This window comes from Felis catus, chromosome D1 (assembly GCF_018350175.1).
Source record: "Felis catus isolate Fca126 chromosome D1, F.catus_Fca126_mat1.0, whole genome shotgun sequence".
Taxonomy (NCBI): domain Eukaryota; kingdom Metazoa; phylum Chordata; class Mammalia; order Carnivora; family Felidae; genus Felis; species Felis catus.
In genome coordinates this window covers 4,412,064-4,439,542 of record NC_058377.1, presented here as the reverse complement: position 1 = coordinate 4,439,542, position 27,479 = coordinate 4,412,064, and the positions used below count along the sequence as shown (strand labels likewise).

At 39.0% G+C, this 27,479-nt stretch overlaps 1 long non-coding RNA gene across 2 annotated transcripts in view; it reads left to right on the top strand.

The window, feature by feature from the left end:
* LOC111559196 overlaps positions 1 to 22,576 on the top strand; it is a 192,451-nt gene extending 169,875 nt beyond the window's left edge. For both annotated transcript variants that reach the window (XR_006585873.1, XR_006585872.1), the window contains exons 4-6: positions 11,839 to 11,969; positions 13,816 to 13,891; positions 22,068 to 22,576. This is a non-coding gene — a long non-coding RNA (uncharacterized LOC111559196). The remainder of the gene's footprint in view (positions 1 to 11,838; positions 11,970 to 13,815; positions 13,892 to 22,067) is intronic.
* The last annotated feature ends 4,903 nt before the right edge of the window (positions 22,577 to 27,479 follow it).

Sequence of the window (27,479 nt, the reverse complement as noted above, 5' to 3'; positions counted from 1 at the left end):
AAACTATAGAAAGCTTATGAAAGAAATTAAGATATAAAAAAATGGAAAAGATTCCATGCTCCTGGATAGGAAGAACAAATATTGTTAAAAAGTCAGTATTACCCAAAACAATCTACATATTCAATGAAATCCCATCAAAATAACACCATTAGCATTCTTCACAAAGCTAGAACAAATAATCCTAAAATTTGTATGGAACCAGAAAAGACCCCGAATAGCCAAAAGAGTCTTAAAAAAGAAAACCAAAGCAGTATCATCACAATCCCAGACTTCAAGCTATACTGCAAAGCTGTAATCATCAAGACAGTATGGTACATGAACAAAAACAGACACTGAGATCAGTGGAACAGAATAGAGAACCCAGAAATGGACCCACAAACATATGGCCAACTAATCTTTGACAAAGCAGGAAGGAATATCCAATGGAATAAAGACAGTCTGTTCAGCAAGTGGTGCTGGGAAAACTGGACAGCGACATGCAGAAGAATGAACCTGGACCACTTTCTTACACCATACAGAAAAATAAACTCAAAATGGATGGAAGGCCTCAATGTAAGACAGGAGGCCATCAAAATCATCAATGAGAAAGCAGGAAAAAACCTCTCTGACCTCAGCTGCAGTGATTTCTTACTCAACACGTCTCTGGGGGCAAGGGAAACAAAAGCAAAAATGAACTACTGGGACCTCATCAAAATGAAAACTTTTGCACAGTGAAGGAAACAATCAGCAAAACTAAAAGGCAACTGATGGATTGGGAGAAGATATTTGCAAATGACATATCAGATAAAAGGTTAGTATCAAAAATCTGTAAAGAACTTATGAAACTCAACACCCAAAAGACAAATAATCCAGTGAAGAAATGGGAAAAAGATATGAATAGACACTTCTCCAAAGAAGACATCCAGATGGGCAACTGACACACGAAAACTGCTTAACATCACTCATCATCAGGGAAATACAAATCAAAAACACAATGAGACTCCACCTTACACCTGTCAGAATGGCTAACATAAACAACTCAGGCAACAACAGATGTTGGTGAGGATGCAGAGAAAGAGGATCTCTTTTGCATTGTGGGTAGGAATGCAAACTGGTACAGCCACTCTAGAAAACAGTATGGAAGTTTCTCAAAAAATTAAAAATAGCACTATCCTAATGACCTAGCAATTTCACTACTAGGTATTTATCCAAGGGATACAGGTATGCTGTTTTGAAGGGACATATGCACCCCAATGTTTACAGCAGCACTATCAACAATAGCCAAATTATGGAAAGAGCCCAAATGTCCACTGATGGATGAATGGATAAAGAAGAAGTGGTGTATATATATGTATACAATGGAGTATTACTGGGCAGTCAAAAAGCATGAAATCTTGCTATTTGCAACTACTGGATGGAACTGGAGGGTATTATGCTAAGCGAAATTAGAGAAAGACAAGTATCATATGACTTCACTCATATGAGGACTTTAAGAGACAAAACAGATGAACATAAGGGAAAGGAAGCAAAAATAATATAAAAACACGGAGACGAAGCATAAGAGACTCTTCAATATGGCAAACAAACAGAGGGTTACTGGAGGGGTTGTGGGAGTGGGGATGGGCTAAATGGGGAAGGGGCATTAAGGAATCTACTCCTGAAATCATTGTTGCACTACATGCTAACTAATTTGGATGTAAATAAAAAAAAATACAATTAAAAAAAAAAGAAACAGTGCTTTCATGAAAGTGAATGATCTTTTTTCTTTGTTTCTGCTCTCTGTGATGAAGCTGAAGTTGAAAATAGTTTCTCTGGAAAAGCTACCCTAAGCTTTTCTTCAGGTTGATTTTAGACAGGTAGTTAAAAGTCTTGAGTGAAAAAGAGGTGTAAAACAATATAAAATAGAAACGGGATGTAATCTGCAAGAGTTTGACACAGTTAATCAAGTACATCCTGGCCTCTTTCACCTCAGGAAAAAAATAGTTTAATAGATTTAGAATAAGTTAGAAAAAAATATCTAAGTAGACTGAGACCCATTAATTGAGCAACACTTGTGTGTTTGTGGCAACCTTGATTGTAGCTGTTTGAATGTTGGCTAAGTAGCATCCAAATATTGGCATTTAAAAAATAGGCGTTATTAAATTCAGATTGCTGTAATTAGCGTATAATCACATAATATTTAGCAACATTGATTCATATCACTTTTAAGACTCTGTTTTATATAATTTAAGATGACATCAATTTCAAGATCCTCTATTTTATGAATGACTAAGTAAAACCAAACGTCTGCCAAATAAAATATCACACAAAGATAATTTTGCATGCTGCATGAATTATTGGCACAGACTCTTACTGCTTAGAAATTACTTTCCTCTGCTCTAAGGATCTGGGTGGTTTCCCCCAACTTTCACCGTGGTGCCTACCATGTGTGAGGCAATTTTTCATGTTTCTCATCAACAGAATGTATCACAGCTTCATCTACTCACAGGTGTCTTCCTTTGTTCAATCCTATAAAGCATTTTTCATTGTTTTGAAAGAAAATGTGGAATTGTGGTTATTATCCCAAGATATTGGCTTCACTCACTTCCCATGTTATTTTGAATAAGGAGAAGCTTTTATATTTCTATGAAGAAATACCATGTGATCTTTTAATACATTTTAAATAAAACTCCACATGGGTAGTTGACTATGTTCATAACTCTAGAAATGTGAGTAGCTGTAACCTAGTCCATCCTTGTAGGAAAAGAAAACAATGGCATGACTGCTTCCTGGTCCAAAAGAGCTGTAAGCATCATGTATTGTAAGATGGATCCTAGGGGCATCTGGGTGGCTCAGTAGGTTAAACATCTGGCTTCGGCTCAGTTCATGATCTCATGGTTTGTGAGTTCAAAACCCATATGGGGCTCTGCACTGATAGCACAGAGCCTGCTTTAGATTCTCTCCCTGCCTCTCTCCCACTCTTACTCTCTCCCTCTCAAAATAAACTTAAAAAGATGTATCCTTGTTTCAGAGATTTAAAAACCAAAAGTTATGTTTTAGAATCAATGAAAAGAGTACTTAATGAAAGTATATCTTCACATGAGAAAAATATAGCCATCTATATATAATAAGTACTCTGAGAGCTTAGATGTATGAAGGAGAAAACCATAAAAAAAGTATTCCAAGCCACCAGGGAGTGCTTGAAAGCACAGTGCCCCAGAGAAAGTGAACACATTCTAGAATGCTTGCTGCAAATTCAAATCTGTAAAGATATGTCAATATAAAGGGACAGTAATCTATAGAACAGACTGCTTGTACTTTGCTAAAAGTATTACGGTGACAAATAGTAGGGTCAAGAGAGAGAAAGTGAGGAAGGCAATGTCGGGAATTGCTTGTTATCAATTACTGGAAAATAAATATCTGGAACAAATCAAGTACAGTCCCCTGAAAAGTATAATCTAAGTCAGGTGTTAGCAGACTTTTTCTTTAAAGGCCAGGTGGTAAATATTTTAGGATTTGTTGGCCACATACATTCTCCATAATATACACTTGTTTTATTTTTGACCACTTTCAAAAAACATAAAAATCCTTATTGGCTCAGGACCCCACGGTGAGATGGCTGGCTAGATTTGTCTGTCTGGCCTCAGTCTGCAGACCCCAGTTTATCAGTGGTTGTCAAATTTTAGCATGCACCAGCATCATCTGGAGGGTTTTCAAAAACCGACTGCCACCCCCAGAGTTTTGGATTCAGAAGGTCTGGGATAGAAATGGAGGCTTTGCATTTCTAACATGTTCCCATTTAATGCTGATGCTGCAGATCCAGGAACATACTTGGAAAATTATTGGTGGTGTGGTAACAAGTGGCTTGGGAGAACTTTCAGATTCACGTCCTTACCCTTTCACTCACCACCTGTGAGAACTTGGGCAACTTACTGAACTTTATTAAAATCTCAGCTTCCTCAGCTGTAGAATACAGAGATCCTCCTTTTCTATGAAGTTTATTTTTTATTAATTTTTATAAACAATCCAGTATGTTTAACATGCAGTGTTATATTAGTGTCAGGTGTACAATATAATGATTGAACAATTCTATAACATCACTCAGTGATCATCATAAGTGTGTTCTTAATCCCCTTCACCTATTTCACCCATCTCCCCACCTACCTCTCCTCTTGGGACCATCAGTTTGTTCTCTGTAGTTCAGAGTCTGCTTCTTGGTGTGTCTCTTTATTTCTCTCTCGATTCCCTTTGCTCAGTCGTTTCTTAAACCCCACATACAAGTGAAATCATGTGGTATTTGTCTTCCTCTGACTGACTTGTTTCACTTAGCATTATACTGTCTAGCTCTATCCATGTCATTGCAAATGGCAGGATTTGATTCTTTTTTATGGCTAAGTAATAATCCATTGTATATATATATACACCACCTCTTCTTTATCCATTCATCAGTTGATGGATACTTCAGATGCTTCCATAATTTGTCTACCCTAAATGACGCTGTAATAAATGTCAGGTGCACATAACCCTTTGAATTAGTGTTTTTGTATTTTGGGTGTATGGGCTTCTGTGAAGTTTAAATAAGACAGTATTTGTAGAGCTTTTAGCACAGTGCTTCACATAGAGTACTTGCTACATAAATGCTTGTGATTATTAATCCCATCAGGTGGAAAACCATGTTGCGGGAGCCCAACATGGAATGAAAAAAGGCGTTACAATCTTTTACTTTATATCTATTTCTTTGAGGTGAGGAAAAATATAAGTGAGAAAGTTTAAAGGAAGGACCAGAGGTGCCTGGATGGCTCAGGCAGTTGAGCATCTGATTCTTGGTTTTGGCTCAGGTCATGATCTTGTGGTTAATGAGGCTCACACAGGGCTCCTGTGCTGACAGGGTGGAGCCTGCTTGAGATTCTGTCTCCCTCTCTGTGCCCTTCCCCCTCTCTCCCTTCCTCTCTCTCTCTCATCCCTCTCTCAAAAATAAATAAACATTAAAAAAAAAAAAAGTCCCAACAGGAAGTAGGGATGTAGGCATTTCTGGAAAACATACTAGATTCTCTCACGTGTGAAAAGGTATGGCATTTTTCTGAAGATGAATTCATGAAATAAACGGCTAGATTTGTAGTCCACGATTGAATGTTGGGATCGCGTGTGTACTGAGCAGACTGTTGAGGAAGTGTCACAGCTGAGAGGTTCTTGTGCAGCAGAAACATGGAACTCAATTCTCATGATGACACATGGAGTTAAGCAGCTGCTGCTATTCTGTTGTCCTAACACTCCAACTGCTCAGAGGGTGCTTGAGCCATGTCTCCGCTACCTGGTGCAGCCGTTGGAGAGTTGTGAACACTCCTGCTGGTTCTGTTCGGAGTTCATTCCTGGATGGTAATGCCAGTAAAGAAGTACACAGCTCAGCTATCAAAGGCAGCTTTGGGAGTTGTTGGAAGTTGGCCCACCTCTAGCAAGACACAGATAAAAGGAGTGGGTTCCCCACGTTAAGTAAGTGGCCTCTCCTGTAGTGTGCTTGGTACTTATTCTTTCATGTGAAGCATATTCCTCCGTCTCTTCATTTTCCTTGACTTTCTGTGTTTGGTTCCATGAATTAGGCTGAACTGGTACTTCTAAACTTGAAGGAATGATCTTTCTCTGGTCATCTCCTGCAAACACTGTGTGTGCCTGCTGACTTTGGCTGGCTGGTTGAAATTGCCTGTCATGGTCTGGGGGTACCAAGGCTTTCTGAGTTAGGGCTACCCTGGAGGAATGAGTGGAGCTAGAGTGGGCATTGCCCAGGGAGGTCCTGGGGCTTTCTATGCAGAGGGCCCCTGGGAGAACACGTGAAGCTGAAGTGAGTATAAGCCAAGGGTCTTGGAGTGCCTTGAACTAGGGGTACCCTGGTGGTTTCCTGAGTGCTTTGCACAGGGGGTGCCCTAGTAGAACCTTGGGATCAGAGGCATGTGTGTGTGGGAGGGGATCCTGGAGCACTCCATTCAAGGGCCTCTGGCTGGAGCCAAAACAGACATGGATAAGGAGGTTCTGGGGCACTCTGCACCAGCAGCACTCTGGAAGTTGTCCGGAACCAACATTGTATGCACCTAGAATGTTACAGGGGGCTTTGCATCTTTGTCACCTTGGTGAGATGGCTGGAGCTGTAGTGATCACGGACCAGGGGTGTCCTATTGTATGCCGTGTGGGGGGTTGCCTAGGTAGAACAGGTAAGGCTAGTGTGGGCTTGGAGCCTAGGAGTCACTGAGGTGGTAGGCTGGTAAGGAGGCCAGGACAGTGTTCTTGTCTTTGCTCTTAAGCTGTGTGAGGGGGTAGGGATGTAAACCATAGTATTTGCCAGCCCTTTCCACCTGGAGAAGGTTTCAGGAGATCCCCTGGCCATTCTCAAGGATCTTTATATTCTAGTTGTTCTTTGAAATCACGGCTTTTTTTTTTTTTTTTCTGTGTCCCAGGATATCTGGGGCTGTTGTGGGCTAGGGATCCAGGGCTCACTGAAGCAGAAGGTTGGCTGTGACACCCAGACTCTTTCCTGTCCACACCATCAAGTTGGGGTGGGAATGCAAACATTGGCCTTCATCAGCCCCTCTGACCTAGAGAGAGTCCCAGTAACTCCTCCACCATAGGGCAAGAGTCTGGGTTGGGTTCTGCTTCCTTTATATTATAGTTTACGTTGGGGCACCTGGGTGGCTCAGTCAGTTGAACATCAACTTCAGCTCAGGTCATGATCTCATAGTTTGTGGGTTTGAGCCCCATGTCAGGCTCTGTGCTGACAGCTCAGAGCCTGGAGCCTGCTTCGTTCTGTGTCTCCCTCTCTCTTTGCCCCTTCCCTGCTCTCACCCTGTCTCTCTCTGTCTCTCTCTCTCAAAAATGAATAAACATATTCTAGTTTTAAGCTATAGCTTTTCTTATTTTCCCCAAAGCAGACAAGTCTGCTCACAGTTTCTTCAGTACTATCCCTCCCCACTGTGAATGGTAGTGTTGAAGGTGGGCAATTCCTTTATTACTATGTCTGTTTCTCTTGCTGTTATTAAGTGGTTTATCTCTTGTGCAGAAGCTGTTCAGTTATCCCTCAGTTCTTCAGGATGAATTGCTCTATAAATAGGTGTAGGTTTGGTGCATCCATGGAGGAGGGGAGTTTAGGGTCTTCCTGAGTCACCATCTTGGACCACAACTCCATCAATGCATCTTTTTTAATCATTAAAATGACCCCTAGTGGAACCTTTTAATATTGAATAATATTGAATATTGAACTAAATACAGAATAATTTAGTTCTGGGATTTTTGTTAATTCTTTGATAATTTCTTATGGTTTTTCTGTATGTGCTCTTTTTCTGGATTTATGCTTAGTCAGATATTGGACTTTTTATTGATCCTTAAATTTGTTTTCCTTCTGATCTGCTTGCTCATTTTTCTCTTCTACTTTCTACGAGATTGTTTTCAGTATTACCTTCTCATTCTTCTATAGAGTTTTAGAAGTTCACATACCACATTTTTAATTTCCAAATCTCATTCATGCTATAGGATTGTTTCTTTTTTATTGTGTTGTGTTCTTAATTATCATCTGAAACGTATGACAATATTAATCAACCTTTTATTGATTTTTGGTTTTGGTGGTGGTTCTCTGTATTGTTTCTGCTTCTCCAGACATCAAATAAATAACTGTTGTTTTCTTGTTTGTTTTGGTATTTCCCTTTCATATTAAAGGCATTCAAGAAATGACTAATATTCCTCAAAGTCTCCTTCTATTTAACTGTGAGCCATTAAAATCTGATTGGAGGCTTTATCATAAATGTAGTGAGACTGTGGAATTGTAGGTTTCCCCTGACCATGTCATTAAGCTCCCCAGATATAAATATATTTAGTGGCTTTCCCTTGGGCTAATTTGTCCAAGTACTAATGTTGCAAACATGCCCCTTGCATTACACCTAGCTTCCAGCATTTTGAAAGCTGAATGGAGGAATTGGGCTAGAAATAACACTGTTCAGTATGTAGACTTTTACTTAACCCCCTATATTTATCTGCCTAAATTTAGAACAATTTTGGTTCAAAATCTCAAGGAATGCAAACCTCTGATATCCTCCTCAGGTTACTTGTCCCCTCAACTCTATTCTTTCTTAGTAGTGGAGTTCAGGTAAGTGCATCACTTACCCAGGTAGAAAACCAGATTTCCCCAAATTCCTTACAATTGTTTATGTGTGATTATTAAGTTATTACAGTTAGATGTATTTGCCCATTTTGAGTGGAAGAAGTGAAGTAGACTCCACTTTCCTTTGGCAAGTATTAACACTATCAAGATTAGAATCTTATAGATTATATCTCCAGTTCCTAGTTCCCTGAGTCTCATAAAGTGGGCTTTTCTCACCTATTAGTGACTTTCTCACATAATTTCCTAATCACTGGGATGTGTCCACTTTTCAGTTTCCTGATGTTCGCAGGCAGCTATGGTGGTGGCCATGGCTCTCATGGTGACCTCAGGGGTAGGGGCTGGCCTAACTAGCCAGTTCTACATTTTAGGGGCATCATTTTGAAATACCCAGTTTAGAATCCGCTTTCCCCCCCCCCTTTTACTGATTCTGTAAACACATCATTCATGGTATGAAATCTCTTCCTGCTTAAAATACTTGGGGTGGTTTCTACTTCCTGTACTTATTCTGGAAATCCTCTCCATTATATGTTGTACTTGGGAGATTAATCCTCTCGTTAGTTCCTTTCTCTCATTCTGTGTTTGTGTATGTGAGTGAATTGGCCAGTACCTAGGTTTAGAGTGCATATGGTTGCTTCTTATCTGTACCTTTTCTTCAGAACCCTAGATTTCAGCTTTGTCCTCTGTACAAAGCGAAATACCGCTCACATATATACTTTCCATCTTGTTCTCATCCATTCCTTGTATGTTGGGAGATGACTGTACTTGTTTTACACCTTTAATTTTTTCTGAAACAATAGTAAAATGATAGTAATGATGAAGTCAGGCGTTCAATCTGCTGTGTTACATTAGAAGTGTCTGTTGTTGCTAATTACCCATCTGAATTTTTTTTATTTTAAATTTTTTTTTAATGTTTTATTTATTTTTGAGACAGGAAGAGACAGAGCATGAACAGGGGAGGGTCAGAGAGAGGCAGACACAGAATCTGAAACAGGCTCCAGGCTCTGAGCTGTTGGCACAGAGCCCGACGTGGGGCTCGAACCCACGGACCGAGAGATCATGACCTGAGCCGAAGTCGGCCGCTTAACCGACTGAGCCACCCAGGCGCCCCTATCTGAATATCTTTTTGATAAGGAATGTGTCTGGACCCTATTATGATGGCATTAGACACTACTATGCCTTTGAGTGCTGGGGAAGGATGACAGTTCTGAAAAATGAAAATAAAAAATGATGAAGATTCTTTATGTTTTTTTAAAGAGTTGTGTAGGTCCTGAATTTTTCCTATTCATCTTTCCGACTCAGTGGAAGAAATGGAAGTCTCTGTATTTTTGCTTTGTGTTTCATTGCTCTTTGCTCTGAGATCTGATGTGGTTTGAAGACAGGCCCAATGCAACTATAGTTATTGAGTCAGAGAGCCTAAAACCCCTTGAAACTCAATAATTCATGCTCTGGAAATAACACTCTTGCCCAAATAAGGACAGTAAGAATCCAGCTCACTATGAAATACAGCAAGAAGGATCTCACCAAATATGTATGCATTTTAAGGTCACAAACACTCGAAGTTGCAGATTTTGTGGCAGTTCTGTAGAAATATCAATTTATGGGCTTTTAATTCAAGTTAATCCTCAGAAAGGGATAGTCTTCCTGCATGTCCTCTGAAAAATACAGGGCAGAGAGCCCTATGCTGATGCTGTGACTCATTTTTTTCTGCAAGCATCCTGAGTTAAATGTTGACAGCCAAGTGTGCTTACTGTGGATTCCATAGTCTGCATGCCTGGTGTTTTTGCGAGAGGGTACATTCTGGCATGCATTTCCTATTTGAATGGCAAAACAAATGTCTGTTAAATTCATGAATTTCAGGATGCTAAATAGCTAAAGATGATTTTACCCCTACAGGAAGGGAAGGAAAAATAAGATAAAAACTATGGGAGGCAAAGCATCAGAGACTCTTAATTATAGAGAACTGAGGGTTGCTGAAGAGGAGGTGGGTGGGAGGATGGGCTAAATGGGTGATGGGCATTAAGGAGGGCACCTGTGATAAGCACTCTGTGTTCTATATAAGAGATTAATCACTGGGTTCTACTCCTAAAGCCAAAAGATGATTCTCCCCCACTGGATTCTGTGACCATTTTCAATTATGACCTTTTTAACAGCCTAAAAACTCCTTCTAACAGACTAAATACCAAAAGATTCAAAATACTCAAAAGTTTTCCATGTCTAATGATGGAACTGTAAAAAGATTATGACAAATGAGGGATTAGCAAAGATAACTGTAGTCAGCTTGTGTCAAATAATTGCCTCATATTTTTTTCATTTCTCCGATCAAAATTATTTCTTAAAAACAAGTCCATCATCACACTTGCCTTTCTTATAAGGGACAGAGTAGAAAAAAAGAAAATATGCACATTTATTTTGAAAAATGGACAATTCTGTTGATTTCATTATTTAAAAATTAGGACCACAATTAATTTTAAGGAATTCTACGTTCTCTGTATTTTATATTCTTGAACCAATCACATGTAGAATTAGCTTAAATTGTAAGGAGATATATACAGAGTTTTCATGACTTCAGTCCCACAGAAGGCAAGGCAGCCTGAGAAAAATATAACAAAAGCAAACTCCTTCCTTTTTTTTCAAAAGTTTAACCTATCTCTTTTTGGATAATATTTTATAGCAAACATTCCTTGCAACTTCCCCTAAAATGCTTCTAAAAATACTAATTTTTGTGGGGAGAAACTATGTTAAGGCAGTAATAGAGATGAGACAGGAGAAGAGGCTGATGAAGTATATAAATCTGATCTCTTAAATTTAGTCCCCACCCCCCATACAGGGGACATTGAAGCAAATTAGCTAATAGCCTTGGTTAAATCACTTACATTCTCTGGTTCTCAATTTCCTTGTGAAAAAAGAAAGATTTCTATCTAATTTATTTCCAAGCTTATTTATGGCTCTAACATTTAGTACAGGTTGAGAATTCACATATCATTCAATTTTGCTAGATGAGACTTTTATTGGCACATTTAAGAGGGTAATATTAATGCTACTATCTTGTCTTCACTGATTATTATTACTTTTTTTGGTAAAATACAGTGTTTACTGTCTCGGTGCTTCTATAAAGGATTAACACGATCAATAAACTCACTTAAGACTAACAGAACAGTGTAAAATAACAGGCCAAATTCTTCTTATTTTCTTTAAACATCACATGACTAGTGCAGATGAGCATTTTGATATTTTAAAAACAGAAAGTTACAGGTAAACTACTAGATCTAGGAATTTTCTGAAGCTCTTTGGGAATCTTCCCCTGCATTAAGTATCTATATAAAGAGTAAGTATTTAAAATATAGTACCTACCTCTTGTATAATAATTATACCAACCTCTTGTATAATAATTATACCAACAAAAGGCATAGAAGAAGATTTTCCAGCTAGTGTTTTGAACTAGTGTTAGTAACTACTAACTTTTACATGCACAGAAAAATATACACAAGTAACCATCTTTCTTCTTTTATTTCACACCTATCTTAGTACACTAGCAATGTGCTTCCAGGAAGATTGCCAGGGTTATTACATGCATTAGAGACAAAGTCCCATGAACAAAAGACAGTGTGCTGTTTAACATGGAGAACTGTATGTGACACATCATTGTCATATACACTTGGGTTCCGATCCAGAGTTAGAGAAACTGATGTGGGTAGAAGTCAAGTAAATATTTTAAGAAGAACATACCTCTTCTTCACCAGCCTGAGTATGAAGAAAACTCCAGAGTACCAAGAGATGGGAAAGGAACAAGAACAAGATCCCCTTCCTGATTCTGGTTTGCTCCCTTTTGCTCTCTGCACCACTCTTTTGCAGAGAAGATCCACTCATCAAGGTAAGTCCTATTCAGAGATTATCATTCTATATCATTCATTACTGACCAGCGGAGATGGTTTAGCCAAGGAGAAGAATGCAGACAGCCCAGTGTAAGGCTCTAGAGTATGAATTGAATTCTTACTCCACACTTATCTAGCCATGCATTCTTGTTGACTTATTTACTCAAAGGCTCACTTTCCTCTTACCTGAAAAATGGACTCATTTTAGAGACCATCTTAGTCACCACCACCCTCATTGTAGAGATTAAGAAACCAAACCCAGTGTCATTATCTTGTTTGCAAAAAATTACACAGCAAATTAATCCCTGAACCAAGAGGAGACTCCTAGTGCAGAACTCAGGAGAACTGGGTCTATAACTATAACAAGCTCAAGCCTGCACAACGTGGTTTGTGGAACCTGATGGCTTGGTACTGGTCTTCTATTGACGTTAAGGATTACAACCTCATGAGAGCCCAGCTTTTTAAGAGATATATAGGGGGTAAGTATGTCTGCAGGCAGATTGTGGAGTGAGGAGACAGTAGTCATCTTTATAAAAATTCCATGTTTCTTAGAACTGTTCCTTAATCTCCTCCTCAAGCAAAGGACTCCACTTCTTCTTAAATACAAAATTTTAATTCACTCCTTGTTATGGACTGAATTAATTTGTTTAAATTCAACACGCTGTGTGATGGTATTAGGAGGTGGGACCTTTGGGATGGAGTTGGGATTAGGTCAGGTGAGGGCTGAGACTCTTGTAAGGGCATCAACCCTTGTAAGAGTCCTATGGGAGCTTGCTTCCCCTCTATTTCTGCTATGTGAGGATAAAGGGAGAGAGCAGCTATCCAAAAGCCATAAGGAAGCTCTCACCAGAACCCAACAATGTGATCTTGGACTTCAGGCATCCACAACTATGAGAAATACATTTATGTTGTTTATAAGCTGCCCTGACAATGGAACTTTGTTATACAGCACAAAATGACAGGGCTATAGTTCTAGGCTGATTTAGTCCTGAGATTTTTTCCCCTTGTTACAGGCAGAATAAGCAGTTCCCTCACTAAAACAAACAAACAAACAAAAAAACGCCTGTGTCCTAATGTCTGGAAACAGTATGTTAGGACACCTGGCAAAGATGAATTCAGGTGGTTGGATTATCCAGTGGACCCAATGTAATCACAAGGGTCCTCAAAAGTGGAAGAGGGAGCAAGAGATGTGATGAATAGAAACAGCATAATAAAGATGCAATATTCCTGAGTTGATAATGGAGGAGGGAAGCAATGAACCAAGGAATACAAGTGGCCTCTAGAAGCTGAGAAGAAAACAGATAATCAACTAGAACCTCCAGAAAAGAATGCAGTCATAATGACAATGTTAGCCCAGTGCTACCCATGTTAGAATTCTGTTCTACAAAACGGGAAGATAATAAACTTTGTGTCATTTAAGCCAGAAAGTGTGTAGTAACCTAATTAACATGTATATAATTATGTATCTCTGTTAAATACGGGCATTTACAAAGGAAATAAGTGGGTTTTTTAAAATCACATTATATGACTTAGTCATTAGGAAGAGGCCTCTTTGCTAATAGAAACTTGTAGGAATAAGCTGATTGCTAGCTCAGTTCTGAGTCATGGCTTAAAATGGCTTTGGCCAAATTACCAAATACATTGTTTCTTTGGGATTGCCAGATAAGGCCTATAATCCAGCTATCACACATCATTCAATATGGCTAAACTTAAAAAATATGAGGATCTAGTCCAGAAATAAGATGATCTATTCCTTCCTGGAAATAACAGCATAGAGACCTGGTCCAAGACAGAGATGTGGGAAGACCATGAACTCACCTACTTACAGAGCAATTCCTCCTGCAGGACTGAGGGCTGACTGAATGGCTTCTGCACACCAAAAGGTCGGCCACAGAGAGAACGGCAAGAGAAACAGAGCATGGTAAGGATGGGAACCCCACCCCAACACTTTAAACCGCAGCAGACATGGATACCCCTGAGGGACCCTGAGCAGATGTGTCTGTCCTGGGCCACAGACAAAAAAAGTCTGAGTTTACAAGGGCAACAAGAATATAAATGAACCAGTCCTAGAAGCTTGGCAAATGACGGGGTCATGGGGTGGGGCAGCTGCTGGGACTCTGGTTTAGAAGGGCTGAAAAGCATCACTATCCTTGAGAGCGGCCCTTGTCAGTGCTCACTACAGCTCAGGGTCGATACCACTTAGGTTCCAAAGGACATACCAGGGCACCTCCAACACAGGGTACCACAAGACAACCCACCCTCACTTAGGCTCCAGTCAACTTAACAGGGTGTCTTCTCTGTGCTCACCCCAGAGAGCACCCTGCCGATATCACTGTGTCTACCTCAGATCCAGCTGCCTTGTTAGCACACTCCCTGTATGGAGAGCCCACAGACATTCTGGCATGCAGCCACTTCAGCCCCCCTACCTGAGTGTTGTTTGTGAAGAGATTCCCGGGATCCCCAAGCTTGCAGCCACTTCAGCCCCGCCCCCACTGGGGTGTCCTTTGTGCAGGGTCCCCCAACTTGGCAGCCACTTCAGCCCACCTACCTGGGTATAACTGTGCAGAGATCCCGAGGATACCCTGGTTTGCAACCACTTCAGCCCTCTTACCCGGGTGTCCTTGGTACAGAGATGCTCTAGGTTACAGCCACTTCAGCACCCCTATCTAGGTTTCCTTGGTCCATGGATACCCGGGATTCCCCACCTTGCAGCCACTTGAGCCCCCCTACCTGGGTGTCCTTGGTGCCAAGATCCCCAGGATACCCTGCCTTGCAGCCACTTGAGCCCCCCGCTACGTGGGTGTCCTTGGTGCCAAGATCCCCAGGATGCCCCAACTTGCAGGCACTTCAACCCCTAACTGGGCGTCCTTGGTGCAGAGATCCCCTTTCAGACCTTTCAGTCTGCCTATCTGGGTGTCCTTTTTGCAGATACCCAAGATCCCCCCGCTTACATCCACTTCAGTCCCCCGACCTAGGTGTCCTTGGTGCATAGATCCTCAGGATCTCCCAGCTTGCAGCCACTTCTGCCCCTTGGCTTGGTGCAGAGATCCCCTAGCTTACAGCCACTTCAGCCTCCCTACCTGGGTGTCCTTGGTGTAGAAATCTGCAGGATCCCCTAGCTTGCAGACAGTTCAGCATCCTTACCTGGCCATCCTTGGTGCAGAGATCCCCAGGATCCCTCAGCTTGCATCCACTTCCACTGCAGTTGTCCTGCCAGGGCACCCTCCGCAGAGTAGCCTGGACTGCACCCAGTGTGGTTCCAGACATCCCACCAGGGAAGCCTCAGCAAGGAGGGTTCCAGGATCCCCAGTCCATCACATCCAAATCTCCAAGCTGGCACAGTCACCAGGAACACGCAGTCTACAAAGAGCGTAACAATACACAAGACCATTCCTTTATGTTTGGGAGAAGTAATTTTTCTTCTAATTCATAAATATAAGCAAAATAAGGAAAGGGGGAAAATATTCCAAATGAAAGAACAAGACAAAACCTAAGAAAAATAATTAATATTGGAGATAAGTAATGTAGCTGGTAAGAGTTAAAAGTGATGTCATAAAGTTGTTCACCAGACTGGAAAGAATGGATCAATTCAGTGAGAACTTCAAGAGGTAGAAAATAGGAAAAAGAACTAAAGTGGAAAAATACAGTAACTGAAATGAAAAATACAGGGGTCAACTGTATATTAGAAAAGGCAGAAGAATGGATCAGTGATCTGGAAGACAGGCTAATGGAAAGCACCTAAATACCTAGTAAGAAAGAGGAATAAGGAGAAGTGAGAATAGGTTAAAGGCTCTCTAAGACAGCAAGCAAACAAACATTCACATTATGAAGGTCCCAACATGAAGAGAGAGAGAGAGAGAGATAGACTGAAAACCTCCCCAACCTGGAAAAGGTTAGTACAGACTACCAGGTCCAGGAAGCACAAAGAGTTCCAAACAAGATGAACCCAAGGAGAACCACACCATGAAACATTAAGAGAGAATTTAAAGGCATCAGGTGAAAGGCAACTACTTATGTATTACAGATGCTGTATAAGGCAATCTCCTCATTATTCTGGAGACTTTGCAGGTCAGAAGGGAGATGTATGATATATTCCAAGTGCTGAATAATAAAAAACAAACACCCCTACACCCAACACAGTAAGATTATCATTTGGAACAGAAGAAGAAATAGTTTCCTAGGCAAACAGAAATGAAGGACTTCATCACTAAGCCTGCGTTAGTAGCAATGTTAAAAGGCCATAATTAGAAGAAAATTATGAAAGGGTAATATGAGTACAAGTGAACACAGTAAAGGTAGTAGAACAATCATTTGTAAAGCTAGTATGAAGTTGAAAAATAAAAGTAGTAAAATCAATTGTATCAAAAATCAAAGGGACTCACAAAATAAAGTTAAAATAGAACAACATATATATGAAATGTGGAGGCTGGTAGTAAAAATGGAAGTTCTTTTAGAATGTGTTCAAGTTTAAGTGACCGTCAATATTTAATATAGAACCCTATATACTTGGGCTGTTATAATATAAGTTTCATAGTTACCAGGAAACAAAAACCTAAAATAGACAAAATAAAGCCAAGCATAACACTAAAGCATTCACCAATCGCAAGGAAAGAGAGCAAGAGAAGAAAAAAGGAACAGAGAAGAACTACAAAACAATTAGCAAAATGCCAATAAGTATATACCTATCAATTAGTACTTTAAATGTAAATGGTTGAAATGCTCCAATAAAACACATAGTATGAGAAAATGGATGAAGAAACAAGACCCATCTGTATACTACCTACAGCAGACTCACTTCAGACCTAAACTACATACAGACTGAATTTGAAGACAAGGAAAAATACATACCATGCAAGTGGGAGCAAAACAAAACAAAACAACACACACACACAAAAGAACAGAAAACAAGATACCCAGGATTGCAATACTTATATCAGACAAAATAGGCTTCAAAACAAAAACTACATCAAGAGACAAAGGTACTACATTATAAGAGGATCAGTCCAACAAGAGGCTATAACAAATGTAAATATCTATGCCCCCAGGGTGCGCCTGGGTGGCTCAGTTGGTTAAGTATCACCCCCGCCCCCCACTCCCATCAGCTCAGGTCATGATCTCACGGTTCATGGGTTCAAGCCTTGTATCAGGCTCTGTGCTGCCAGCTCAGAGCCTGGAGCCTGCTTGGGACTCTGTGTCTCCCTCTCTCTCTGCCCCTCCCCCCATGCACATACTGTCTCTCTCAAAAATAAACATTAAAAAAATTAAAAATAAATAGGTAACTATGCATCCAACATGACAGCACCTAAATATAAACACAAAAACTGACCATAATCCAGAAATGGTAGGGGACTTTAACACCACATTTACATCAATGGATACATCATCTATGCAGCAAATAAATAAGAAGACAGTGCCATTAAATGACACATTAGAGCAGATGGATTTGACAGATATATGCAGAACATTCTATCCACAAAGAGCAGAACGTAAATTATTTTCAAGTTCACATGGGCCATTCTCCAGGATAGACAGCATGTTAATCCACAATCCAAGTCTCAATAAATTTAAGAAGACTGAAATCATATCAAGTTTCTTCTCTGACTGCAAGGATATAAAACTAGAAAACAATTATAAGAAAAAAATAGGAAAAAAACCACAAATACATGGAGATTAAACAACATGCTGTTTAAAAACTGATAGGTCAGTAGGAAACCCAAGAGGAAATTTAAAAATACATGGAGGCAAATAAAAGTGAAAACACAATGGTCCCAAATCTTTGGGACATGTGAAAGCACTTTTAAGAGGGAAGTTAATAGTGATATAGGCTTACCTCAAGAAATAAGAAATATCTCAATCTAACCTTACACCTAAAGGGATAATATAAAGAAGAACAAATGAACCCCAGATTTAATAGGAGGAAGGAAATAATAAAGATCACAGTGGAAATAGTAAAAAGAATAATAGTAAAGATCAATAAAACCTAAGAACTAATTCTTGGAAAATATAAACAAAATTGATAAGCCTTTAACCAGACTCATCAAGTAAAACAGAGGGTCAAAATAATGAAACTCAGGAATAAAAGAGGAAAAATAACCCACACCACAGAAACACAAAGGATTATAAGATACTAAACACAAAAAAATGTATGCCAACAAACTGGACAACTTACATCCTAGATTCATACAATCTCCAAAAACTCAATCAGAAAAAAATAGAAAATCTGAACAGACTGATTACCAATTCAATTTTCTTACTAATCAAAACAAACAAAAAACACAGCCCAGGACCAGATAGATTCACAGATGAATTCTACCTAACACTTGAAGAAGGGTTAATACCTACTCTTCTCAAACTATTCCAAAAAGTAGAAGACTATGGGGGTACCTGGGTGATTCAGTTGGTTAAGCATCTGACTCTTGATTTTGGCTCAGGTCATGATCTCACAATCATGAGAAGGAACCCTGTAATGTGTTCTGTGCTGGGCATGGAGCCTGCTTAAGATTCTCTCTCTCCCTCTCCCTCTGCCCCTTCCCTACTTTCACATGCATGCTCTCTCTCTCTTGCTCACTCCCTCTTTAAAAAGAAAATAGAAGAGGAAGGAAAACTTCCACCTACATTGTATAAGGGCAGCATTACCCTAATACTAAAACCAGACAAGGACACCACAAAAAAAAAAAATTATAGGCCAATATCTCTAATGAATGTAGATGTAAAACTCCTTGACAAAGTACTAGCAAGCCTCATTCAACAATACATTAAAAGGATCATTCACCACCATCAAGTGGGATTTATTCTAGGGATGCACGGTTGGTTCAATATCGACAAATCAATCAATACACCACAGTAACAAAGTGAATTCCCATTTTAGTAGATATAGAAAAAACATTTAATAAAATTCTACATCCTTTCATGATAAAACTCAACAAAGTAGGTTTAGAGGGAACATACTTCAACATAATAAAGGTCATATATGAAAAACCCACAGCTAATATCACACTCAGTGGTGAAAAACTAACAGCTTTTCCTCTAAGATCAGGAACAACACAAGGATGTCCATTCTTGCCAGTTTTACTCAGTGTAGTAATGGAAGTCCTAGTGAAACAATCAGGCAAGAAAAAGAAATAAAACTCATCCAGATTGGTAAGGAAGAAGTAAAACTGTCACTATTGTAAATGACAAGATACTATATAGAAAACCCTAGGGGCGCCTGGGTGGCTCAGTCGGTTAAGCGTCCGACTTCAGCCAGGTCACGATCTCGCGGTCCGTGAGTTCGAGCCCCGCGTCGGGCTCTGGACTGATGGCTCAGAGCCTGGAGCCTGCTTCCGATTCTGTGTCTCCCTCTCTCTCTGCCCCTCCCCCATTCATGCTCTGTCTCTCTCTGTCTCAAAAATAAATAAACGTAAAAAAAAAATTTTTTTTAAAAAGAAAACCCTAAAGACAGCACCAAAAACTATTAGAACTGACAAGTGAAATCAATACAGAGGCAAGATATAAAATTAACACAGAAATCAGCTGCATTTCTATACACTAATAACAAAGTAGTAGAAAGAGAAATTAAGAAGACAATTACCTTTACATTTGCACAAAAGAATAAAATACCTAGGAATAAACTGAACTAAGGAGGTTAAAAACCTATATTCTGAAAATTATTTTTAAAAATGATGAAAGAAATTCAACAAAGCACGAAAAATTAAATGCTCATGGAGTGGAAGAATTAATGTTAAAATGTCCACACTACCCAAAGCAATCTAAACATTCAATATAATCCCTATCAAAATACCAATAGCATGTTTCACAAAACTACAACAAATTATCCTAAAATATTATGGAACCACAAAAGACCTTGAATAACCCAAAACATGCTGAAAAAGAACAAAGGTAGAGGTATCACAATCACAGATTTTAAGATATACTACAAAGCTATAGTAATCAAAACAGGATGGTACTGGCACGAAAATCAGATCAGATGGAACAGGATAGAGACTCCAGGAACACACCCATACATAAATGGTTAAATGATCTACAACAAAGAAGGCAAGTATACACAATGGGGTAAAGACAGTTTCTTCAATAAATAGTGCTGGGAAAACTGGACCACTTTCTTACACCATACATAAAAATAAACTCACAGTTGACTGAAGACTTAAAATGTGAGGCCCAAATCCATAAAACTTGTAGAAGAAAATGCAGGTATTAATCTCTTTGACATCAACCTTAGCAACAGTTTTCTAGATATGTTTCCTCAGGCAAGGAAGACAAAAATCAAAAATAAAGTATTGGGACTCCACCAAAATAAGATTTTGCACAGTAGAAAAGTCAACCTACTCCCTGGGAGAATGTGTTTGCAAATGATATATCTGATAAGGGGTTAAGAGCCAAAATAAAGAACTTATACAAATAAACACAAAAACAAAAAATCTGATTTAACAACTGGGCAGAGGACCTGACTGGACATTCTTCCAAGAAGATATACAGGTATGGCCAACAGACACATGAAAAGATGCTCAACATCACTCATCATCAGGCAAATGTAAATCAAAACCACAATGAAATACCACCTCACACCTGTCATAATGTCTAGTATCAAAAAGACAAAATAATAGCAAGTGTTTGTGAGGGTGTTAAGAAAAAGAGAACCCTCATGCACTATTGGTGGGAATGTAAGTTGGTGTAACCGCTGTGGTAAACAGTATGGAGGTCCCTCAAAAATTAAAACTAGAAAAACCATATGAATCCAGTAATTCCACTACTGGGTGTTTATCCAAAGAAAATAAAAATACTAATTCCAGAAGATATATGCACCCCCATGTTTATGGCAGCAATATTCACAATAGCTAATGTATGGCATTAATAGGCATTAAAGTGTCCATTCATAGGTGAATGGATAAAGAGGATGTGGTATATATACAACTGAATAGTATTCTGCCACCAAAGTAATAATAACAATAATAATAATAAGCTCGTGCCATTTGCAACATGGATAGACTTGGAGGGTATGATGCTGAGGGAAATAAGACAGAGAAAGACAAATACCATATGATTTCACTTAAACATAGAATCTAAGAAGACAAGCAAATAAAAAAAAGCAAAAATAGACCCATAAATATGGAGAACAAACTAGTAATTGCCAGAGGGGAAGGAGTTAGGGATGGAGGGGATGGGTGAAGGGCAGTGGGAGATAGATACAGGCTTCTGGTTATTGAATGAGGAAGTCATGGGAATAAAAAATAGAGCATAGAGGATATTGTAGGTGGTATTGTAACATGTTGTATGGTGATGGATGGTAGTTACACTTGTGTTGAACATAACAAGGTATAGACTTGTTGAGTCACTAAGCTGTACACCTGAAACTAATCTAGCATTGTGTGTCAACAATAATTTAAAAAAAAGAATGGGATGAAGCAATAAATGAATTCCAACTGTGTTCCAAGTATTAGGAGATTTATAAACAACATGTTTAATCCCAATGATAATCATCAGGAATAGGTACCCATTTTTAAGATGAGAAAACTGGATCCAAAGCAATTAAGTTGCTAAACTGTACACAGATATTTAGAGCCTGGATTCCAACATAGGGACTCTGATAGTGGAATTTGTACACTCAACCACTACCTCATCTTGTCCACTGTAGATCCCCTAACATGATGAGCAGGAGTTAGTAGGTAACTGGGTTTTAGCAGAAGGGGACTTTGACAGTGAATGAAAATAGGTATTTTGAAAAGCCCAGAAGTAGATCAACTGTAAAATAAGAAAAGAAAAATGTTTGAAGGTTAAGGAAAACTTCTATCACAGTAATTAAAGAGTCTTTGCACATTTTTAGTTTGCAATTAGCAAGGAAATGGATTTTGCTCAGGCAAGTCATTTGATAATTCAAGCCATCTCAAAATTTGCTTCCACTATCCTAAATATAATCAATTATTTTAGTTCCAAAGATCAGTAACATAATGGTAAAAGACAAGTGTTTATCATGTGTGCATTATTTAAAAACTGGGATGAGTGGGAATAAAGATGAGTATAAGCTTCACATTTATTAGAGAAAAAGGGAAAAACATCAAATATGGAAAACTTAAAAACTCATTGGCTACCTTTTTTCCCAGAACTAAAACAAGCAATGAACTGCTCTAGGTGAAGAAGGAATGGTTCTTGGCCATTACTGTATGCAACAAGATGACTCACACACTAAGAGTCTAAAAAAGTGAAGATTACCATATAGACCTTGTAGCTCTGATTTTTAAAGTGTTATTCCTTATGTCTACAAAATTGTGAAGTACTCTAATTCCAACTCTTATATGTATAAGACACTCAATTTATATGACATGAAATGTCAAGTGAGTTAAGTAATTACAGGTACATAATGTTGATAGGAACACACTTTTTCATAGTTAACAACTAGGAAAAAACAATTAGGTGTTGATCAATAGAGGAGCAGATGAATAAGTATTAAAATATAGTGTAGTCATACAATGGAATGTTGCAACAGATGAACTAGCGCTTATGTTCCATCATGTATCAATCTTAGATATATGACATTTTTTACATAAAAACCAATGTTTGAGAAATTTTCATATACTGTTATCACTCATGCAAATAAAAATACATAAAATTCTGTTGTTTATGATATTTTTGAGAAAGTTAATGTATAAAACAGTGAACTTTGAAATACATCATATTCATGGTGGTGTTTGTCACAATGAAAGGGAGTAAAAATTCCAAAGGAAAGTTTTATTTTATTAATATCTGAGGCAAATAAAGTATTAAACCTAAAAGTTCAGTGATTTCATAAAACTACTTTGGGCAAAATGTGTTTGTAATGAATAATTGAGAAAATTATTTCAGTTAATCATAATATGCAAATGGTTCACACGTGTTTATGATGATCATATAGTCTTACTAAAAACAAAGTGAACATAAACCTCTCTGAAGATTTCCAGATAACCAGACAGAGCATTCTACAGGATTGAATTCAGGAAAGAAAACTAGAAACTTCAAGCTCTCAGGAGCTAAACTTTGAGTTTTATATCACAAGTTCCTATTTGCTCTAAAAAGTGTAATTTTGCCTCCTTGTAGGGAACGTTCCTGAGAATTTAATCCTGGTGTTCCACTTTCAGTGTCCTAGGAAAGGGGAGGTACACTCCACACTTGTGGGTTCATAAATCACCTTGTGCAGTGTAGAACACAACAATCAGACATGAGTCAACTGTGCAGAGTAGCACAGGCTAAACCAACTGATTCAGACTCTGAAAACCCAGTCATACTGAGATCATTACCAGGACCCCAGGTACAGTGTTTTTAATGGTATCCCAGATTTACATGGATGTCAAAGGTCAGTAAGACCACCTGCTCTTCTGAAGCTTGGGAAGACAAGGTGAAATAGCCAAAGGTTAGGAATCCTCAGTATAACTAAGCTGTGCTCCCAGCAATGCAATGGGGGTAGGATTACCCACTTTCAATCAATGGAGTGCTGCCCCTGTGTACCACCTGATCTGTTCTCCTTTCCACCATCTTTGTCATTTTTAAAGCACAAATCTGGTCAAGTCACTCCTCTGCTTAAAAGACTTCAATATACTTCCTCGCACTTGGCATTAGGCTGAAACCTCTTAACATGATGTACCGGCTTCGTTTTAGCCCACTTCTCCTCTTGCTCCAATACTCTAATTGGGGTTTCTTCACCTCAGCACTAGTCTGTTTAAATTAATTTGTTTTGTTCAGGTACATTTATCTTCTAGTCTCTGATCTTGTCCCTGAGGGTAGAGATGGTTTTTTTGCTGTTTATCCTTATAATGTTAGTGCCTGTCATACTGCTTGGAATGTAGGAGGTTCTCAACAAATGTTTGTTGAAAGAAGAGAAGGAGGAGGAAATGTGGGGAAAGAGGAAGGAAAGGATTTTTTTTTTAAATAGAATAAAAGTAAAAATATTTGCGTAAAGTGTTAGTAGGAATGACAGGATTTGGGCCCAATCAGAAAAAAATATCTTTTAGAATCTATCCATGTGGAAGCTCAATGTGTCTTCTTTGGTGGGGGAATGGAGGTAGACAATAACAGAATAAAACGTTTTGGTTGAAATGATTCAAGCCTGAGGACCTTATTGACCACCGAGGATCATCACAAACTCAATGTGAAAAAGATGATGATAGAAACAGCACCCAAAGGCACAGATCCTGTGTGGCTTGCAAGGTTTCCTTTACTGCTTATGTGTAAACAAAGCCAGCTATATCTATCCTGTCTCAGCTCAGGGCACGAACTCCTCAAACAGTTAATCCATTCTTTACATGTCATTTTTTAAAATAGAAAAATTTTAAGATGGAAACTGTCAAATCATCTGTAGTATGCCCAGAATTGTGTTAGAAAAAAAAATGGAAGAAATTTAAAAGAGGCAAACCCTTATATAAATACCCTTTAAATGACAGGCAGTTCTTATGCAACCTTAGAGTTTATATTTGAAATTTCAGTTCCCTTTCTCATCACCTCAGAAATATGCATATATATCTTTCATCTAAAAGACTAACCTCTCTCTCTACAGATATATCAGAAGGTTCAAAATATCACCATTTTGTTTATTATTATCTATATATTCACATTTTCTGTCTCAGGGTGTTTGTTTGAGATACAATTTAAAACCCAAGGGAAATTCAGAGAAGATGGCAAAGTAAGAGGACCCTGAGCTCCCCTCAGCCCAAGGACACACTAAGACAATGGCCACGTCTGCACTACTGACTCTGGAAACAGCCTGAAGACTGGCAGAGAAGACCCTGCACAACTAATCCCAGAGAGGAATGAAAAGGGTAGGAGCGGTGGAGCTACAGTTGGGAACCAAACTTCCAGTGAGACTAACTATAAATGGAAGGTATGTCACAAGCATAGAGGGCAGTAGGAAACTCAGTGTGGTAACTCAACCCTGAGAAACACCACAGAAGCAACAGTTTAAAAGAGCTTGGATATATGTGAAGGAGATTTATTTACTAATCTTGGAATGTGTTCTGGAGGGGCAGAGATCTTCAAGAGATTTCTTGAGGAAGAAGAGTGCTGGTGGGCATCATTTTTCTTCTCCTCCCCCAGCCTAGGTAGCTGGAAACTTGCAGGAGCCAATGCTAACACTCTCCATCTACCTTGCTAGCCCTGTGCACCCAGCTTTCACATTCCTTTCCGGCTACACTGATCCAACCCACTCAACTTAGCAAACATCACTCCAAAGCAGCTCCTGCATTGCAACACCCTGTAAGCAGCTCCAGCAGGGACAAGTACCACTCCAAAGTGACTCCTGCCCTGGGGAAGGGATAAGATAACCACACATCCCAGTGCCCTCAGTTCCAGCATCCTGGCCTCTTAGCTGTCTGCTGGGGGAGTAAGCCCTGCCATTCGGTGTTCCAATAGCTGTGGCAGAGATGCTAACTGTAGACCACTGGCCCCATTCACCAATAACGGTCTCTGAGATTTGCAGGGAGAAAGCCTTGCCCTTTGATGTACCTGCAGTTCTGGCACAAATCCCAGCTGCAGACAGTCAGCTGGACTTCTAACCCTGCCCACTAATGAGCCCACAGCAGCCTCGGGCCTCTCAACATTGAGGAAACTGACCCCCCCCTCCACATTCACCACCCAATAGTACACCAACAGCAGGCAAAGCTAGTGTTGCAACAGGCTGGGATAGAGACAATCATGGCTCAGCCAAAATGGGACGTGCATGCAGCCCACAGAGGGGACATTCCTGGGGCAAATGGTTCTGGTGACCAGGGGGACATTACTATAGGACACCACATGCCCTCTTCTACACAAGGCCACTACTTTAAAGACCAGGAGACACTGCTGACATAATACATAGAAACAAACACAAAGAGTCGTGCAAAATGAGATGAAGGAATAGGTACCAGATGAAAGAACAAGATACTACCACTGAAAAAAACTAGATGAAACAGAGATAGGCAATATGCCTGATAAAGAATTCAAAGCAATGGTCATAAAGACATTCAGTGGATTTTGGAAAAGAGTGGATGAAATAAGTGAGAATTTCAACAAGAAGAAAATAGAAAAAATAACCTCTCAGAAATAAGGAGTTCAATTAATAAAATAAAAAATATACTACAGAGAATCAATAGCAGATGAGAGGATGCAGAAAAATGGATCAGCAAACTGTAAGACAATGTAATGGGAAGCATCCAAGCTGAACAGCAAAAAGAAAAAGAAATAACAATAAATGAGAAAAGGTTAAGGGAACTCAACAATATCAAGTGTAATAACATTCACGGTATAGGGATCTCAGAAGGAGAAGAGATAAAGAAGGAAAAAAAAAACTTATTAGAAGAAATAATAGCTGAAAACTTCCTGAACCTGGCAAAGGAAACAGACATCCAGGTCCAGGAAGCAGAAAGATCCCAGGAGGCCCACAAAATGACAAATAATGATTAAAAGAGTAATAAGTAATGATAAAGAGAAAATCTTAACAGATGCAATAAAAAAAGAAAAGGTTCCATACAAGTGAAATTCCACAAGGCCATCAGCTGACTTGTCAGCAGAAACTTTGCAGGCCAGAACCGAGTGGCATGATATACTCAAAGTGCTAAAAGAAAAGAAACAAAACAAAACTACACTAAGAATACTTGATCCAGCAAGGCTATCATTCAGAACAGAAGGAAAGATAGTTTCCCAAACAAAACTGAAAGGATTCATCACCTTTAAACCAGCCTTATGTAAATTTTTAAAGAGAATTCCTTAAGTGTAAAGAAAGGAAAGGATATAATTAGAAATAAGAAAATTATGAAAGGGAAAATTTTCACAGGTAAAGCAAACATATGGTAAAAAAATAGATTAATCACTTAATAAAGTCAGTATGGAGGTTAAAACACAAAAGTGGTAAAAATCAATTGTATCTACAAAAATTAGCCAAATACACAAAACGAAAAGATGTAAAATGTGACATCATATACATAAAACATGGAGGGTGAGTAAAAATTTAGTGCTTACAATGTGTTTGAACTTAAGAAACTATCAACTTAATTTAGACTGCTAGATACTTAAGAAGTTATAATGAACACAGCAGTGCCTGGGTGGCTCAGTTGGTTAAACATCTGACTTCGGCTCAGGTCATGATCTCATAGTTCATGGGTTTGAGCCTTCTGTCAGGCTCTGTGCTGACAGCTCAGAGCCTGGGGTCTGTCTTAGATTCTGGGTCTCCCTCTCTCTCTGCCCCTCCCCCACTTGCACTCTATCTCTTTCTCTGTCTCAAAAATAAACATTAAAAAACATTCAAAAAAGAAGTTATATATGAACACAATGGTAACAACAGATCAAAAACCTTTAATAGTTATACACAAAAAAATAGAAAGTCAAGCATAACACTAAGCAAAGCCATCAAACCACAAGGGAAAAGATCCATAGAAGAAACAGAGAAGAACTATAAAAAAAAAAAAACAGAAAATAAGTATATACCTACTAATCACTACTTTAAATGTAAATGGTTTTCATACTCCAATCAAAACATATAGGATTACTGAATGGATTAGAAAACAAGACCCATC